The sequence below is a fragment of the Schistocerca cancellata genome, chromosome 7 (assembly GCF_023864275.1).
Source record: "Schistocerca cancellata isolate TAMUIC-IGC-003103 chromosome 7, iqSchCanc2.1, whole genome shotgun sequence".
Lineage (NCBI taxonomy): Eukaryota > Metazoa > Arthropoda > Insecta > Orthoptera > Acrididae > Schistocerca > Schistocerca cancellata.
This window is the reverse complement of record NC_064632.1, coordinates 337,207,220-337,225,543: the sequence shown is the minus strand read 5'-3', so window position 1 is coordinate 337,225,543 and position 18,324 is coordinate 337,207,220. Positions and strand designations below refer to the sequence as shown.

General features: G+C 42.9%; 1 non-coding gene across 1 annotated transcript; it reads left to right on the top strand.

Annotated features, from left to right (window-relative positions):
- Window positions 1-689: 689 nt before the first annotated feature.
- On the top strand, window positions 690-764 carry Trnas-uga (transfer RNA serine (anticodon UGA)). The gene has a single exon. It is a non-coding gene; the product is annotated as a tRNA-Ser (tRNA).
- Window positions 765-18,324: the final 17,560 nt, after the last annotated feature.

Here is an 18,324-nt window from a genome sequence, read left to right as displayed (position 1 = left end):
GAATCACGCACGTACACTGCCATCTGTCCGAGGAGACATAAATTGTTATTCATCTGAAAAGGCCACTTTTCGCCACTGAATGAACATCCAGTTAGGCTTCGGCGTGTAAATTCCGACCTTCGTCACCGATGAACAACTGTCAGGGTGACTGCATGAATCTGGAGGGTACTGCAGAGACCCATACGTAACAACGTTTACTTAGCAGTTATTGACGAGAGAGTGTTGGTAGCCCTTTGGTTCATCCGCTGTCAGTTGCTGAAGAGTTGCACCTTTGAAACTTCCTGGCAGATTAAAACTGTGTGCCCGAAGGAGACTCGAACTCGGGACCTTTGCCTTTCGCGGGCAAGTGCTCTACCAACTGAGCTACCGAAGCACGACTCACGCCCGCTACTCACAGCTCTACTTCTGCCAGTACCTCGTCTCCTACCTTCCAAACTTTACAGAAGCTCTCCTGCGAACCTTCGCAGTTTTAATCTGCCAGGAAGTTTCAAATCAGCGCACACTCCGCTGGAGAGTGAAAATCTCATTCTGGAAACATCCCCCAGGTTGTGGCTAAGCCATGTCTCTGCAATATCCTTTCTTTCAGGAGTGCTAGTTCTGTAAGGTTCGCAGGAGAGCTTCTGTAAAGTTTGGAAGGTAGGAGACGAGGTACTGGCAGAAGTAAAGCTGTGAGTACCGGGCGTGAGTCGTGCTTCGATAGCTCAGTTGGTAGAGCACTTGCCCGTGAAAGGCAAAGGTCCCGAGTTCGAGTCTCGGTCGGGTACACAGTTTTAATCTGCCAGGAAGTTTCATATCAGCGCACACTCCGCTGAAGAGTGAAAATCTCATTCTGGAGTAGCACCTTTATTCGCTCGTACACATATTTTCAGCTGTTGTTCATTCCTGCCGCTGCGCCAGTCTCAAATTCTTCACTATCATCATATAGAGGATGACAATCATTGAACTATATGAAAAAAACCTAAATTAGTTACATGCTACAGTGTGCACACACTGAGCAGTGGCCGGCTGGCGTTGATGCCGTTTGTTCTTTGCAAGTTGGTCACAATCGAGTGGCGTCTTATTTCTCCCTGAGTTACTACCACAACGAGTTGCTGACTGTCAGTGGTAGCAGCAGCGCTTATCGATACTAGTACTGCTTTACCATATTTGGTGTGACCGCTATATTTCCGTGTTTAGAATTGTATTAATACCTTCGGCCGCTGACGGGCGTTGATATATATCAAAGGAGTCAGGTGGAAATGTGTGCCCCGACCGGGACTCGAACCTGGGATCTCCTTCTTGCATGGCAGACGCTCTATCCATCTGAGCCACCAAGGGCACAGGGGATAGTGTGACTGCAGGGACTATCTCGCGCTCGCCTCCTGCGAGACCCACATTCTCACCTTGTATGTCCACACACTACATATGTAGTGTCCCACCCCAACAAACTCATTACTGGTGGTACACATTCTTACCAAGTGAATATGTGTGCATCCGCACAGAAGAGGAAGGTCATGGCCGGTATTGCCAGAACAATATGCTTATATGGATTAGTGTCTGTTCTTTCGGACATGTGCGAAAGAACAGACACCACATCTATATAAGCAAAAGATTTTAGTTGGGCTCATATTAATGTTCACCTTCTGGCACAATTTTATGTGCTCCGTTCGGATTTCACGTGCAAAAACAATCACCCTTAAATAACTACAGACTGGAGCGACACTAGTGAATGTGAGCTCACGTTGATATTTTGGCCACGTAATTTGCTTGATGTGAATCCGACGACACACACATGTGGCGCTGTTCTTAACCCACACGCTCTGCACGGTCTGCGCGTAGACACGTGGCGCAAGACACCTCCGTAAACCTTGCAGCTTGGACCTGGCGGACCTGTGCCCCCTGGTGGTACGACGTGCTCTCAAGGAAGCATTCGTAGACCTCGCCAGTTGTGTATACAGCGCTCAAGAGCATGAGAATTGTTCACAGTTACTACATCTGATGATGAGGATGTTGCAAGATTTATGCTGTCGATGACCTTCTGAATGGTTGTTTTCAGCTCAGAAATAGTTTTGGGGTTTTTGCTGTATACCTTGTCTTTAATGTAGCTCTACAAAAAGAAGTCGCATATGTTCAGATCCGGAGAATATGGCGGGTAATCAAGGCTCATGTCAGTGGCTCGATCTTGCAGTGCGGATTCTCAGTCCCCCAAACGCGCCAATTTTGCTTTTAACGAAGCCACCCAAATGCAAGTGGGCTTCGTCGCTAAACCAAACCCCGCGCTCAGCCGTGCGGTTTGAACTTCCTAACGCAAACCGTTCAGAAGTTCTAATGATTTTATTTCATATAATTCAGTAACTGTCACCCTGTTCTTTAACCACGACGGATCACGAACAGTTTAAAAACTTTCCTGCTTTCGGAAATGCCTCCGCCATTGGCCCGAAAGCCAACTATCATACCCGTTTGGACGTTAGATAAAGCGCTCCGTTTCCGCATTACGACAATGACTGTACCGTTTTCCACCATCCTTCCGACATTTCCTCCACTGATGATGCTGCCCCCGACCGTCTGTGAGTGCTTACTGCACGCTGACTTTGAACATAGGTGGTCAGGCCGGCCGAAGTGGCCGTGCGGTTAAAGGCGCTGCAGTCTGGAACCGGAAGACCGCTACGGTCGCAGGTTCGAATCCTGCCTCGGGCATGGGTGTATGTGGTGTCCTTAGGTTAGTTAGGTTTAAGTAGTTCTAAGTTCTAGGGGACTAATGACCTCAGCAGTTGAGTCCCATAGTGCTCAGAGCCATTTGAACCATAGGTGGTCGTCACGCTAATGTGACTGGGCACTTGAAATAACTTTTTGGCAATCTTGGTAGATACGAACTACGCGTACAACACGTGCACTATTCCGTCGTACTACCCCACACTGCGAATAAGCTGGCCTCTTTTAGCAACGGATTGTCACACAGCGACTTACATTGGGTTGAACGTTGCGTTAAGCTGGGTCATCGTGATCTACAAAGCTGATTTGTGCTGTTAATAAACCATAGATGCTGTATTAATGTACATTTGTTACATCGTCTTCAGGGTACATTACCAACAGTCTTCATAAAAATCCCCAGAGAGTTATGCGTATATGATGAGTTACGAGGACTAGTTGTCTTACGTAACGTTAATGCCAAGGTTCCAGAATTTGCCTTTAACGTTACGTAATGTAAGTAGAGCTCTTAAGTCACGGTATTGGAAGAGCTCTATGGGGAATTGTTATGAAGACTTTTGGGAGTGTAACCAGATGATGTTCTTTCGAACGCAACCAGTCGTAGCCCAATAAATGCCTTTTAATACCCTTGTGGTGGTTTCTGATTAATATTAGCAGTTTTGTTAACCACGGACGGTCCTGTTAATTAAATGTAGCAAGGTCGATACTACAGTTGTAAGGTTATCTCTGTATCTTAATTTTCGTTTATCTGTTCGTAGATCACCGCTCTTAATATTTAAGCTCTTTGTGTCCCATGTTTATCAACTCGTCTTTTAACAGTTCATTTAATAAGCCAGGTAATTTATTTACAACTTTGGTCAGTGTGAACCCTTAGTAAAAACTTAGAAATTTACTAATACAGGAAGACATAGCAACAGATACCGCAAGAGGACCATGGCACAAATCATACCCTATAAGAGCAGGTAACACTTTCTTTATTGAACATCCCATAACATGTCTTTAATAGTATTCTCTCCTAGATTGTTTAAAAAGCATAAAGAAATATTGATTGTAATGGCTATAACTGGATAAGATTGTTTTTATTTAGTCTGGATGAATTGGAATACCAAAGAAAAAAGGAATTTATTTTAGATTTGTATTTATTTACATTGTTTCAAAGCAAGAGAAGCACGAAATTCACACACAATCAGTGTCTGATGCCAGAGTTGGTGGAAGTCCTGGTAACAATCTATTAGTATGGTCTCAATAGGACTATCTTTTGTTCTGATTAGGAGAAGGGGGTATGAATTTGAACATATCATCGTAATTAAGCATTAAGCTTGACACACACGCACACACACACACACACACACACACACACACACACACACACGCATGAAATTAATCCAAGCTACTCCGTGTACCACAAACATATAGAAAATGGTGGTCGGCAGTTTAAGCGAAGTTCTCTTGATCCCATCTCGCCTATCTCAAATCAAATAGCAACACAAATTCACCTTGTCAGCCTTATTCTCATAAGCATTTAATGCAATATAGTCGCTTATTGCCGGCTGAACCCAAATCACAATGAAACCTCCCCTAAGTTTTCACAATTTTCTACATCGTACAACCCACTAGGCATAATTAACGTCGGATTGACCTAATGAGTTCAACCGGGGTTTAAATTGGGTAACTAGTGCTCTCTTAATTTTGTTATTGGCAAGCATCACTCGCACGTGTCTGAACACAAAAAAAACTACAAACCCGACAGTTTCTCCACAAAATTACAACGATCGCCTAATATCTTTCTCAATGAACTTTAGACGGGAAAGCTCTCACTGAAGTTTTAATAATCGTAACACAATCCCAAGAAAGGGGGGTCCAGGTTCCCGGAAGCATGTCCACGTGTTCAGACGCAACTCACCAAGAGACGTAAGGATATTAAATTAAATGCTCATATAAGGGGTTCTTAAATTCACTCGTTTGAGTTTACACGATCTTGCGGTGCGTTAAATATTGCAGAAGGATACTAAATTACATAGGTTTCGTCTCAGATTCTCACTGGCATGGCCACGTGGCTAAGTACCAATCACGAATAATACCCTCTAAATGAAATTAAATTTCCATATTAATCGAACATCACTTGAATGGAATCCCCTTGAGTAGGATCCCGTAGTAATGAAATGTTTCTAAAACATGGACTGAACTAAGTTACTATGCTACAAAGTACATCTTGGGAGACACACACACACACACACACACACACACACACACACTAGTCATATTGAAATCCGAAATATCCACTAACATTACCACAAAAAAATATGTGCTTGGTAATGCATTCAATCCATATACTACAAAGCATTGGAGTTAGTACACAACACTGATGTTTCGTCATGTTAAACAGCTGCCAAATATATGCCAAAAACACGTGACCGAGTCTAAGACACAAAGAGAAATTTTAATTTCTTGACGTAATTAATCTAAATTATAAGGTTTTAGCAAGAGCATTAGGTTTTACAGAAACTGAAACATTCCGAAACGACCTTGCAATACGAGCATGACCGTCAACTGGTGTTTCACATTCCAGATGGCCTCATGTTTAAGTCCACAACTACTGCAGTAAAATTCATCATAATAATTCATATATTTTGGCAACATAGTCTACGTAGAGCAGCGACCCGATGTTGTATTTAAGTTCAAATGAACGGTCGAGATCGCAATAATATTTCTTAACTGGTTTCGGCTTATATACTAGCTATCTTCAGAATTTTGTGGTCCGCTATGTTTGGTGCTGGCAGCTCCTCAGATTTCTCGTGATACCTCGAGGGGGCCAAAAAATTCTAAAGGTGGCTTGTATATCAGCCAAAATCGGTTAATACAGAAATATTGTTGCGATATCGACTGTTCATTTTAGATTAATCATCAAAATAATAATTATTAAAACTTCAGTGAGAGCTTTCCCGTCTAAAATGATCCTAGCACAACCGCTGTGATAATTTTTTTACAACAAAATGTTACGTTCTTACATCCTTTCTTACCAATCCACGAGCTGCTCACCTCGACTCCGTCAGTTTCGTCTTCAAATAAGTCCTCGTCTAACACGGTCGCCCTTCGTGTTCAACCGCACACCTATTCAAATCGAGTGGTAGGGGTGTTCACTCTGCAGTTGGATTATCTTCGATCCCTGTCACCCTTTGCTTAAATTTGCTTACCAGACTAAGTTGGCACTATCTTACACTACCCCTACTGTCCCTGGATAACCATGGTTTCGATATATACATTCACAATTTCATGCCCTCGCAGACACCAGGATGGAAAATAGTAAGGCGGTGGAAAATAGTGTGACATTATTAAAACACGAAAGAGTTCGACCTTCCTAGACATCAGGCAAAGTACGACACTAAAACTGTGATAAAAAAATATTGACGTCTTAATTAACGATATCAAATTTATTTAAATACAGAAACAAAAAATGTAGCGAAACAACAGTTACGTTTCACAGTAAAGGGGTAAATGGATTAACTGATCTATTACATCCGCTGCAATATACATGGATAACCACCACTGCTTAAATTCAGAACACGGACTTGTACACATAAGTACGAAAGTATCTTTCGCATGATGCGTCATTGCCAGGTAACTCAACTCGATGAAACTTGGATTGTACATGGCAGAAACTACTATAGAACAGAACAGAACGTAACTGAAAGCAATAAGTTCAAATGGTTCAAATAGCTCTGAGCACTATGGGACTTAACATCTATGGTCATCAGTCCCTTAGAACTTAGAACTACTTAAACCTAACTAACCTAAGGACAGCACACAACACCCAGCCATCACGAGGCAGAGAAAATCCCTGAGCCCGCCGGGAATCGAACCCGGGAACCCGGGCGTGGGAAGCGAGAACGCTACCGCACGACCACGAGATGCGGGCAAAGGATTAAGCAATGAGAGCAACAGAAATGACACCTCTCCTCAAACATAACAATTACACTAAGCCATCGTGGTTCTTGATGGTCCTTTGGACACAAAAAACGGCGACAAATCGTTCTCCGTAAGAAGTGTGATCTCCTTGGACGGCAGTGCATGCTCTGTAACATGTTCCCTTGCAGTCCACAAGGTTTTTGTGGTAGAGTGTGCAAGTAAAGTAGGTGTTCTGACGGAGCTGAATTTTCGCATTTTGAGGATATTGAAGGGAGATCTGTTGCAATTGCTAAGAACCATCCAACAGCCAAGATCACATAAAATACTTCTTCTTTTAAGACAACCGATTTCAGCAGATTTTACTGTCATCAGTTCTTTGAAACCTTTTCGGTGTAAAACGTGTTCATTTCACACTACACGTCACGTGAATAGGTCAACTGGATAAAAATCAGCACATTATAAAAGGCTTGTCATCACTAAAATATTTCAAAGCATAAAATACCTTGTGCAAAAGGCCATGTCCGTATACATAGTGCTCACAGATGCGTGTTACATCACACAAACACGGTACACCATAGAACATTTGTTTACATATGCTGTGCTGTTTACATCATCTATCATGTACCGTATTATACAGCAAAAGGATTTTTAAGACTTGAAGATGACGGAAAAGTCAGTTGAAACCGGTTGTCTTAAACAAAGAAATATTTCATGTGTTCTGGAGGAAGCCACACTCTTTCGTAAGATTGGAAACAGGCTAGAAAATGTGAAGTTTTTAGTGGCTGAACTTGATTTTCAGGAAATCGTAGGATGAGAAACGTGTTCAAAACAGAATCTAAAGAGAGCAGAGCAGATACAAGTTAACGTGCTATGAGTCTGCATTCCAGAAGAGAAAGTTTTTGTGACTTGGTATGCGTTAAAGATTCTGTGTATGACATAGATGTGAAAGAAGGTGCTGAATCCATGATTCATTATTCAAAGAAAGTGCAGCATAAACTGAGAAACCAAACGTGAAATAAACTTGAAAACGTGACTGAGATGATAGTACTCAAGCTGTAGAAGATACAGCTGGCTTTTAGCTTACGATAGTTGTACACAAGAAATGGAAACGTCGAATTTGCTTGTACCGAAGCGAAATTAATAAAAACATTCTTCATAGCTACTATCGCTTGAAGACACTAAATAAAATTAGTATAATGGTAGAGGATCAAAATATTTTATAGTTTTAGACTGCACAAGAATATTCAGGCAACTCAGGTCAGAAAGAAATTCTGAATATTTAAATTTTAAACATTGAAAATTGAGTTTCAGGAGGTTATCATTCGGCTTAGCCTCAGCCTCAGATGTTTTCGAACAAGTCATTTCTAAATTCCTAAATAGAATCAAGAGTGTATGATGTTTTAAGGACGAGATGTTGTTTGACTCAAAAACAACGAAATAACTTACTGAAACAGCTAAGCAATTTATACAGGGATTGGAAAATTCGGTCATTAATCTGAACACAGACAAATGAAAATTTGCTATGAAGGAAACGAAATACTTAGGACACATTTAGCAGATGATGGACTTCATACTTAACCTGATGAAATAAATGTCATTAATGAGCTTCAAACTACTCAAAATAAAAAGTAGCTCCTACGTATATAGGGAACGATGAATGTAAGTACAAACCACATATTTCTGAACTTGCAGAGCAGTTGCGGAAGTGGCTAAAGAAAGAAGCTAAATGTAAATTGGATTTGCCTCAACAGCAAGTACTTACCGATATAAAGCAATGTCGGAAGACGGCGAAAGCGTCCACCATCGGAGGTATTTCAGTTTTCACGATTTTTATTGTCACGGCTGAGCACCGGCAGGTCGTGGTCTCTGTGCTGTGAAACCCACTGTTCGAGGTCTGGACCACTTGTTCATCAGCCTTCTGCGCACCACTTTTCCAGGAAATCGAAGCTTTGTGGTGGCTCAGTTCATCGGTGACGACATGTTTTTTTTTTGCTTTTTTGCTCTTTTCCCCAGTACCATGGAAGTTATCCCCAGATGCCTTAACACACCCTTCTCCTTGGCCGTGCTTTCAACATGTTTCTTCCCTCGCCAATTCTGCGGAGAACCTCCTCATTCTTAACCTTGTTAATCAACTTAATTTTCAATATCCGTCTGTGCCACCACATCTCAAATGCTTTGACTATCTTCTGTTCTGGTTTCCCTGCAGTCCACGTCTCACTGCCATACAATTCTGTGCTCCAAATGCACGTTCTCAGAAATTTCTCCCTCAAGTTAAGACCTATGTTTGATACTAGCAGACTTCCCTTGACCAGGAATACCTTGATCACCAGTTTGCTTTTCATGTCCTCCTTTCTCCGTCCGTCATTGGTTATTTTGCTGCGTAGGCAACAGAATTCCTTAACTTCGTCTATTTCGTGATTCCCAATTGTAATGTTAAATTCCTTGCTGTTCCCATTTCTGCTAATTCTCATTACTTCGGTCTTTCTTCGATTTGCTCTCAATCCATATTTTGTACTTATTAAACTGTTCATTCCATTCAACAGGCCTTGTAATGCTTCTTCACATTCACTGAGGATAGCAATGTTGTCAGATAATCTTATCAATGATATCCTTTCAATGTGAATTTTAATCTCCCAATGAAACATTCGTTTAGTTTCCCTCATTGCTTCCTCGACGTATAGATTGAATAATATAGGTGCAAAACTAAATCCATGTCATAAACCCTTTTTAATCCGTTCACTTTGTTCTTGTTCTTTCACTCTTAGTGTTCCCTCTTGGTCCTTGTACATATCATGTATTCCTCACATTTTCCTGTAACATACCCAAATTTTTCTCAGAATTTCGAACATCTTGCACCAGTTGAAATTGTCAAACGCTTTCTCCAGGTCGACAAATACTATAAAAGTGTCTCGATTTTTCTTCAGTCTTGCTTCCATTATCTACCGCACTGCCAGAACTGCCTCTCTGGTGCCTTTCTCTCTTCTTTCATAAAGCCAAAGTGATCGTCATCTGACGGATCTTCCGTCTTCTTTTTAGTTCTTTTGTAAATTATTATTGGCAGCTTCTTGGATACATGAGCTGTTCAGCTGGTGGTGTGATGATTCTCTCCCTTGTCGGCTCTTTCAGTCTTCATAATTGAGTGGGTGGTGGTTTTCAGTAAGTCTGATGGTATACCAACAATCTCAAACATTCTACAGACCATCAGGAATTGTCGTTTTTTTACCACATACCACGGTGATTTTAGAAACTCCAATCCCCTCTACCCCTTAAAAGGGAATAAAGAAGACCTGTCTAACTGTATCGTCACCCAGACCAGCCAGTTGTAGCTAGAGCTGATACAAAAGCACGAGTGTAAGAACCAAGGAAATGCTGCTTGCATATGACACTATTAAAAAGTTCATGATCAGCTACAGACGAATTCGCATCAAAATCTCAAAGACTGACGGACTTCTGGAGTGTGTGAGAGAGTGAATGAGAGTGAATGAGTGGGAGAGGGAAAGGGGGGGGGGGGAGAAAGGGCTCCTTTATTAAGAACAGCCCTGTGGACGTAACAAGCCGCAGTGTAGGGTAGCTCCGCGTGACACGGGGAATCTACGCCGCCCCCTGCGGCGAGGGTTGTTTACCCGCTGCGGGGCGCTAATAGAGGCTGACTGCTTCTGTCGCAGACGGCTGCCGTGCGGTCAGGGGCTGGGCGAGGCGCAAACCGCCAGCACGTAATGGCCGCAATTTGGGCGTAGGGCTGGAGGCAGGGAGGCTCTCATTAACTCCGCCACCGGAATTAGGTTTGCAACCAAGCCAGCCAACCCGGTACAGCGTTCCCGGATGACATTTCTTACATGTAGGAGATTTAGCAAGTGTGTGAAAAATTATCTCACTTCTTAATATTTTTACAGCAGGTTGAATCAGAATTATTAGCATGTCGTCTACATACAATCATTGCATTAAGTCCAAGGGCGACATGCGGAAATTTGTGCCGGTCCGGGACTCGAACACGAATGCTCCGCTTCTATAGAGCCGTTGGCTTAAGCGCTTAGGCCACTCGAGCACGCTTCCACTCAGCTCAATTTCACAGCTGCCACACACTACAGATGTAGTGTCCTACAACCATCGTCTCCAGCCTGCTCGCAGTTGTTCTGCTGGGTACCTCAAGGTGCATCGGCAGAGAAGATATCATTTTGCCAACAAAGCGCGTATATGTATATTTTACATGACGGACACAACGCCTATATGTACATATGCGCGCATTGACGGCGAAATGATAAATACTGTGTGGATTCACTCACTCGTCGAACCCTTGCAGGACACAGGTGATTAGTTGCGAACGAATAGGAGATATTGAAGGGAGGACACTACATACGCATTGTGTGGCATCTGGGAATTCTGGCTTGAGAGAGGGCGTCATTGGACGGCTAGCGGTTAGGGCAACCATTCTAGAAGAGTGGAGCATCAAAGCTCGAGATCCGGTGTGGCACACGTTTACCCATGGCATCTTTGCATTTAATGCAGTGCCCGTACGCAGCTGAGATCCATAAATGTATCTTTCATTCCATATAAATGGCTGCTGAATCATACAAGTAGTATCTGTTCCTTCGGACATGTTCAAAACAGGAGCCACCACAGACACAAAGTTAACGGAGGGTGTCTATAAAGCGTTCACACTTTTTCAACACACACGATGCACAAAATGGAACTGATCCGTAAAATATTTCATGCACTTTACGAATGAAAGTATGCATAGCAGAATGCTTCTTCAAACTAGAGGTCACACCAGAACATTGTTGGAAGGTAAAGAGTCTGGAATTTCAACGATCATGTTTAAACTTTTCGTGTCGGAGGTTCTTCCACTAGCATTTGATTTCAAATGACGTATGAAACTTCCTGGCAGATTGAAACTGTGCGCCGGACCGAGACTCGAACTCGGAAACATTTGACTTTTGCGGGAAAAGACGGGTCGTTCCTGGATAGCTCAGTCGTTAGAGCACTTGCCCGCGAAAGACTAAGGGTCCCAAGTTCGAGTCTGGGTCGGGCACACTGTTTTAATCTGCCAGGAAGTTTCATATCAGAGCGCACTCCGCTGCAGACTTAAAATTTCATTATGGTAACATCCGCCAGGATGTGGTTAAGCCATGTCACCGCAATATCCTTTCTTCCCTGAGTAGTAGTGCCGCAAGAGAGCTTCTGTGAAGTCTGGAAAGTAGGAGACGAGGTACTGGCGGAATTAAGTGTGGGGAGGGGTCGTTAGTCGTAGTTTGGTAACTCAGTCGGACGCTGGAACGGTAGCTCAGCGTGTTCGGTCAGGGGGATAAGCTGCCCTTTGTAATAAAAAAAAAAGAAAGAAAAAAACTGAGTTAATGGACCAACGATGCACTTCAACAAGCGCCATGGAACGTCCGACCCGAACAAATACAACTAATATTGACAGGCAAAATGAGAACAACTAAAAATAAAAAAGTCGGTAGAACACTTTCCGGCGAAAGGCAAAAAGTCCCGAGTTCGAGTCTCTGTCCAGCAAACAATTTTAATCTGCCAGTAAGTTTAACATCAACATAAACCCCGCTGAAGAGTGAAAATTTCATTCTAGAAATGACATATAAACAGATGAAAAAATTGTCCGTCAAACTAACATTTATATTTCAAAACTTAAGGTTCAAAATCAGTAAAAACCGAAAGAAGAATCACGTAATAACGGCTGCCTGTGCTAGGATTATAACAGACAGAAACAGTGTAAACTAGTAACATCCATCGAACCTCACTTTCCGAAGAGCCCCGTATTAATAGATATTGTTAACGAAATAGCTGATAATCCGGTGGCCTAACAGCTCAGCCAATGAAGACTAATTAAGTTGGAATATTGGAAATTATTTGCCTAGAGGGAATATTTTTTAGTGGCGGGGGGAGTGATAGGGACTACACACTAAAAATAATACAAGTGAGAAGGGGAACGAACGTGTGTGTGTGTGTGTGTGTGTGTGTGTGTGTGTGTGCGCGCGTGTGTGTCTACACGAGAGAATACTGAATACTGAACGTACAGGGCACCTCGCGAGCGCTGTAGCTTACGTAGCTTCTGTAGGCCAATTTACGGTAGGTTCCGAGCTTGATGGAACACAAGTATCCTGTATCAAACTGTTCATCTCCACTTGTTGCACAACACTGTGGGACGTTGTAAACAATAGTTGTTTGCACCATATATATAGCTTGCAGTGGGTAGCAGGCTGAGAAAAATCCGCGTATTAGAAAAATACTAGCACAGTGGATAAAAATGAGTTTTTATGAATTAATTGTTTCTTAAGATTAATTTTAATTCTTATGATTAATTCATTGAAAACACAAACCCATTGTTGTAACTACTTTATTAGCGTCTCATTTCTTGCCCTGCTAACACTGCGTCCATTGACAGAACGTTCTCTACCTACTATAGGCTTGTTTGGTCTAAATTGAGACACAATTTAGGAGAGAAAAAACGCGAGAAATTAATGAATATCTCTAAATTTCTAAAGAGAAACTAAATAGTACCTTACAGTCATTACGATTATACATAAAGTTAAAGTTTTTCTTCCTTAAGTGTAAATGCTATTTGACAGTAATTCTCATATTGCAAGAAAATTTAAAACACTCTAGTAATAAAATGAATTTTGTAACAGTAAGTACTTGCCTTCAATAAATGTGACGGTTCTCTTTAATTCGTGTATGGCTAACTATGCAATATTTTTTTGTTAGTTAAATTTCCAAAATTCAAGGCACTGGGATCTTTTGCTTCGTTTGTGGGTTTTCAATTTTTTTTCGATAAAGAGGCGAAGCGTGGTTTATTTTGAGTCGGGTGAAATTACAACAACCCTTGTGTGCCGACATATTTTATGCACATGGTTCAGTTTAATAGCCGACGACATACGTGATACAAGAAAACTCTTCCACTCGAGTAATGATTTATTCAAAAGAGTAGAAAAACGGGTGGGGGATTACATGCATCCGTTTATTTTATGCGCCTAAAGATATCTGTGCTAAGCAGACGACGCCTCGTAAAGGAAACTAGTGTGTATACAATTTGAAAAGACAACGGCCATGCCGGGGGTAATGTGCGTGAGGTGTTGGTACATGTAGAGCTGTAACGCTGAGACTTCGTACGCGGAAATGCTGCAGCACGAGTTCCTTTTGCAGCTGCACAGCCGTGAAGGGCTGGGAAGCCCCTCAAAGCGAGGCGACAGATCCAGTTAGCGCTTCAGCGTCGGCGACGACTTTACGGTCACTCGTTTCACCCGCCGGCCGACACTCTTTGGACTTCCGCGACCCGAGCCAGGTTTAACAGGCGCGGAAGATTCAGCGTGTCCGCGAGAAGAAGCTAACCGTCTTAGCGAGCGCTCTTTCCGATTTAATTGTAAAGCTAACTTGTTGATGAACATACTGTAACTTTTTAAGACGAAAAAGGATGTTTTGAGGTCCTTAAGGAAATTTTTTATGCAACTTCAGATATCAAGCAGGTTTACAAATAATCATAAATCTTTTGTTATTCTCTTGAATATATATTTTTGCCGAATTCCCCTCATGCACAGTGGTGTGGAGCCCCAAATCCCACTGCTGATCGCATAGTCTTTTATTTGTCATCACCTTACAGGTTTCAACTCATACAGTTGTGACTTGCCTGCACCGAATATTTCCTTATATACTCCAAAAAGAAGTTATCCAATATTTCGACAATCGAAAAAACTGTTTTAAACATGAGAATTCTGCTCTTCCCGTGGCGCTAGTCTCATTCTTTCAATCGCCTGTTTCTTACTCCAAAGTCGACGTTCTGTCTAATATTTGGAAAGAGGTTTCATAAAGAAAACCATTCTGCAACCAGAAAATACTGCCTGACAAAAATGATAAGTGCCTTGATGGGGAGGAGGAAACCGAAAGAAACTTAACGGATTGTGTAGGTTTGTGTACTACAATGATTATACAGTCGAATCATGTTTGCAAACAACTTGATAGTATGGTCTTACTTATCAGTAAAATTATGCACCCACTGTGGCCTGTATGCATGCTCTGATTCGGTTGGGAAGGATGGAAAAGAGCCGTTGTTTCCTCTCCTGAGGCATGCTGACCCCATGTGTTACGACTGGTCTTCATACCCTGGATACTTGTTGAAGGACTATGTTGGTGTCCATCTGGTCCTTACACATGTCCTATCGGGGACAGATCTGGAGATCATTCAGACCATTGGCGTACCTCAATATCTCACAGACAGTTCACAGAGAAATGTGCGATGTGTGGACGAGCCTTGTTCTGTTGAAAAATCTCACCATCTGACAGTCGCTTGAGAGGTGAGACATGAGAACGCAGAATGTCTGCGACGCACTGCTGTGCCGTCAGAGTGAATCACTAACAGCCGTAATCTTATGTGATACCTGATAGCTCCACACACCATGAGCCCAGGAGTAACATCACTGTCTCTCGAAACCCTCCCCCATAGTCGCTGATGATATTCATCTTGAGGTTGAAGCTCTTTTAGCCGGCCGCGGTGGTCTAGCGGTTCTGGCGCTGCAGTTCGGAACCGCGGGACTGCTACTGTCGCAGGTTCGAATCCTGCCTCGGGCATGGGTGTGTGTGATGTCCTTAGGTTAGTTAGGTTTAAGTAGTTCTAAGTTCTAGGGGAGTTATGACGTAAGATGTTGAGTCCCATAGTGCTCAGAGCCATTTTTGAAGCTCTTTTGTCTGTGTTTGCTTTAACAATAACATATGTTTTTGGGTGGGGTCCACCTTTAGCAAAACACAATTTTTTTTGTCCCAGACATGTTTCACTGCAGTTACAGACATTGTAAAAACGTAATACAGCAGGAAAACCACACCATATGGTAAGCAAGTATGAATAAACAATTTTATGAGCTCTTAAAAAATCTGTAAGTATGATTTAGAAACTAATATTTATATGTATTTAAAGAGTAAAGAACATTCCTTATGCTTAACGGCATAATAATAAAATGCCACTAATGATGCTGCAACTGCAGTGAAACATGTCTGGGACTAAAAGGCGGACCCCATCCAAAAACATGAGTTATCGCTGACGATTGTTAGCCTTGTATAGCGGAACCACGATTCGTCGATAAACTCAGTGTCCCGTCATTCACCACTCCAGACTTCCCGGAAAAACACCACTACAAACTCAGTCGTTTGTTTCTTGTTGTTAACAGCAAACTGCAAGTGGGACAGTAATTCCCTAGTCCGGTTGCTGCTAGTCTCCGACCAATGGTGCGGCATGACAGAAAATGTTGTAGGGAGTGTGTTAGGTTTCCTCTGAGGGCAGGCGCAGATGTGAAAGGCGTACGATGTGATTGATGCACGATCTTCGCGATCTTTTCTTGTGGTGGTGAGACGTGGTCGCTCGAACCGTTGACGACCAGTATGGCTGCCCTCACGTTTACATAGCGACCAGTATCGGGTATGAATGACATTTTTAGTCTGCAGGGTAGTGTGCGCTTTATGAAACTTTTTGGCAGATTAAAATTGTGTGCCGGACCCAGACTCGAACCCGGGACCATCGCCTTTTGCCTGCGAAAGGAAAAGGTCCCGAGGTCGAATCTCGATCCAGCACACTGTTTTAATCTTCTTAGGAAGTTTCATATCACCGCACACTCCGTTGCAGAGTGAAAACTTCATTCTGGAAACATCCCCCAGGCTGTGGCGAGCCATGTCTCCGCAATATCCTTTCTCGCAGGAGTGCTAGTTCTGCAAGATTCGCAGGAGAGCTTCTGTAAAGTTTGGAAGGTTTGTACCGGCGGAAGTAAAGCTGTGAGGATGGATCGTGAGTCGTGCTTGGGTAGCTCAGTTGGTAGAGCACTTGCCCGCGGAAGGAAAAGGTCACGAGTTCGAGTCTCGGTCCAGCACACAGTTTCAATATGCCAGGAAGTTTCAGTATCGGATGACTGCCACATCGGATACACACACGTTGAAGTCACAGTCAATCACTGTCAGGCGTCGATAACGCTGTCTCACGTTAGTATGCGGCATCTCCGTGTGCCTCACACGGATCACTCAACGTGTGATTCTGTTTTCACCGCAAAAATTTACCCTACCAGCCCTGGTAGCAACACTAAACACGAACAGCACTCCTGCACACTGGTGGCTATTCTTCTTGTCCCGGAGAAATACAACTGTAATCATTTTCGTACCCGCTGATTGTGTGTACGTGTACCAAGATAAGTAGAAATTCGGCCATGCATTCTTGGTGCTCCGATTTTTTGTCAGGTAGTGTATTAATATCTTTTACAAACTTATTTGTCCTGGACGCGAACACGTTGAATTTCGTTAACGCTACTGAGGTCCGTAAATGAAAGAAATGTGCTCACTTGTCGATTAAACCAATTTGCCAGGCACACTTTATTATGATCAGTATTTCTAGTGAATCACTGATACGTATACAGTCACGTCTGCTACATTGGTTTAATGTGTTTAATGAATGTTTTTACTTCTTCCCTTCAGTGATTCACCGATTTTTTACATTTAGTGTCCATTCAGTGGGTTAAAAAGCTCTTCCTTTGTACTGTAACAGAATGCGATTGCATTTTCCACAGTCGTCCTTACAAGTATTTCCTTACCTGTGAGCTGGCTCGTACGAATAACTAGACCCAGAAATGAGTAATCTTCTCCGAATCAATCACTATCTTTTCAACGATTACACTATAATCTTGATTGTATCTAACACAAGGAGACATGTTTCAAAAACACTCCCGAGGATAACACTGTCGTGTGAACGTCCCGGTAAACAAAATCTTATTAGGTGTTCGTTACAACAAAGATATAACTAACGACCTACCTCCTTGTGGCAACAAAATAACAAGAAAGGTAACCCTATATCTTGAGTAATAAGCTAGCTAACAACTGGCTTACCTTTCTTGGATAGAACGAAAGAGAATTTTTTTTAAGTACTAGGAAGTGTAGCTTCAATTTCTGTCGGGAGAGGGATTCTTTCCATGCCGCAGAAAAACCCTTCAGCTGTAGTAAATACTGTCCAGCATTTTGCTTGTTCCCATATATAATTCCTCCTTTCCACATGTGCCCTACAACTCTGGAACAAAACATGCAGTATATTGTGTTTTATCCTAAACCACTCTGTTTCCAAGAGGGGATTAAAATTTCTCTGTTATCGATGGCGTAGGTAGAACTTCATTTCTGTCGGAACCTGGCCATCAATGCTAAACGATCATTTAATTTTAGTACAGTAAATTTTCAGAATTTGAAACATGTTATTTTTGTGTGTTCCCGACAGCGAACTACACTCCTGGAAATGGAAAAAAGAACACATTGACACCGGTGTGTCAGACCCACCATACTTGCTCCGGACACTGCGAGAGGGCTGTACAAGCAATGATCACACGCACGGCACAGAGGACACACCAGGAACCGCGGTGTTGGCCGTCGAATGGCGCTAGCTGCGCAGCATTTGTGCACCGCCGCCGTCAGTGTCAGCCAGTTTGCCGTGGCATATGGAGCTCCATCGCAGTCTTTAACACTGGTAGCATGCCGCGACAGCGTGGACGTGAACCGTATGTGCAGTTGACGGACTTTGAGCGAGGGCGTATAGTGGGCATGCGGGAGGCCGGGTGGACGTACCGCCGAATTGCTCAACACGTGGGGCGTGAGGTCTCCACAGTACATCGATGTTGTCGCCAGTGGTCGGCGGAAGGTGCACGTGCCCGTCGACCTGGGACCGGACCGCAGCGACGCACGGATGCACGCCAAGACCGTAGGATCCTA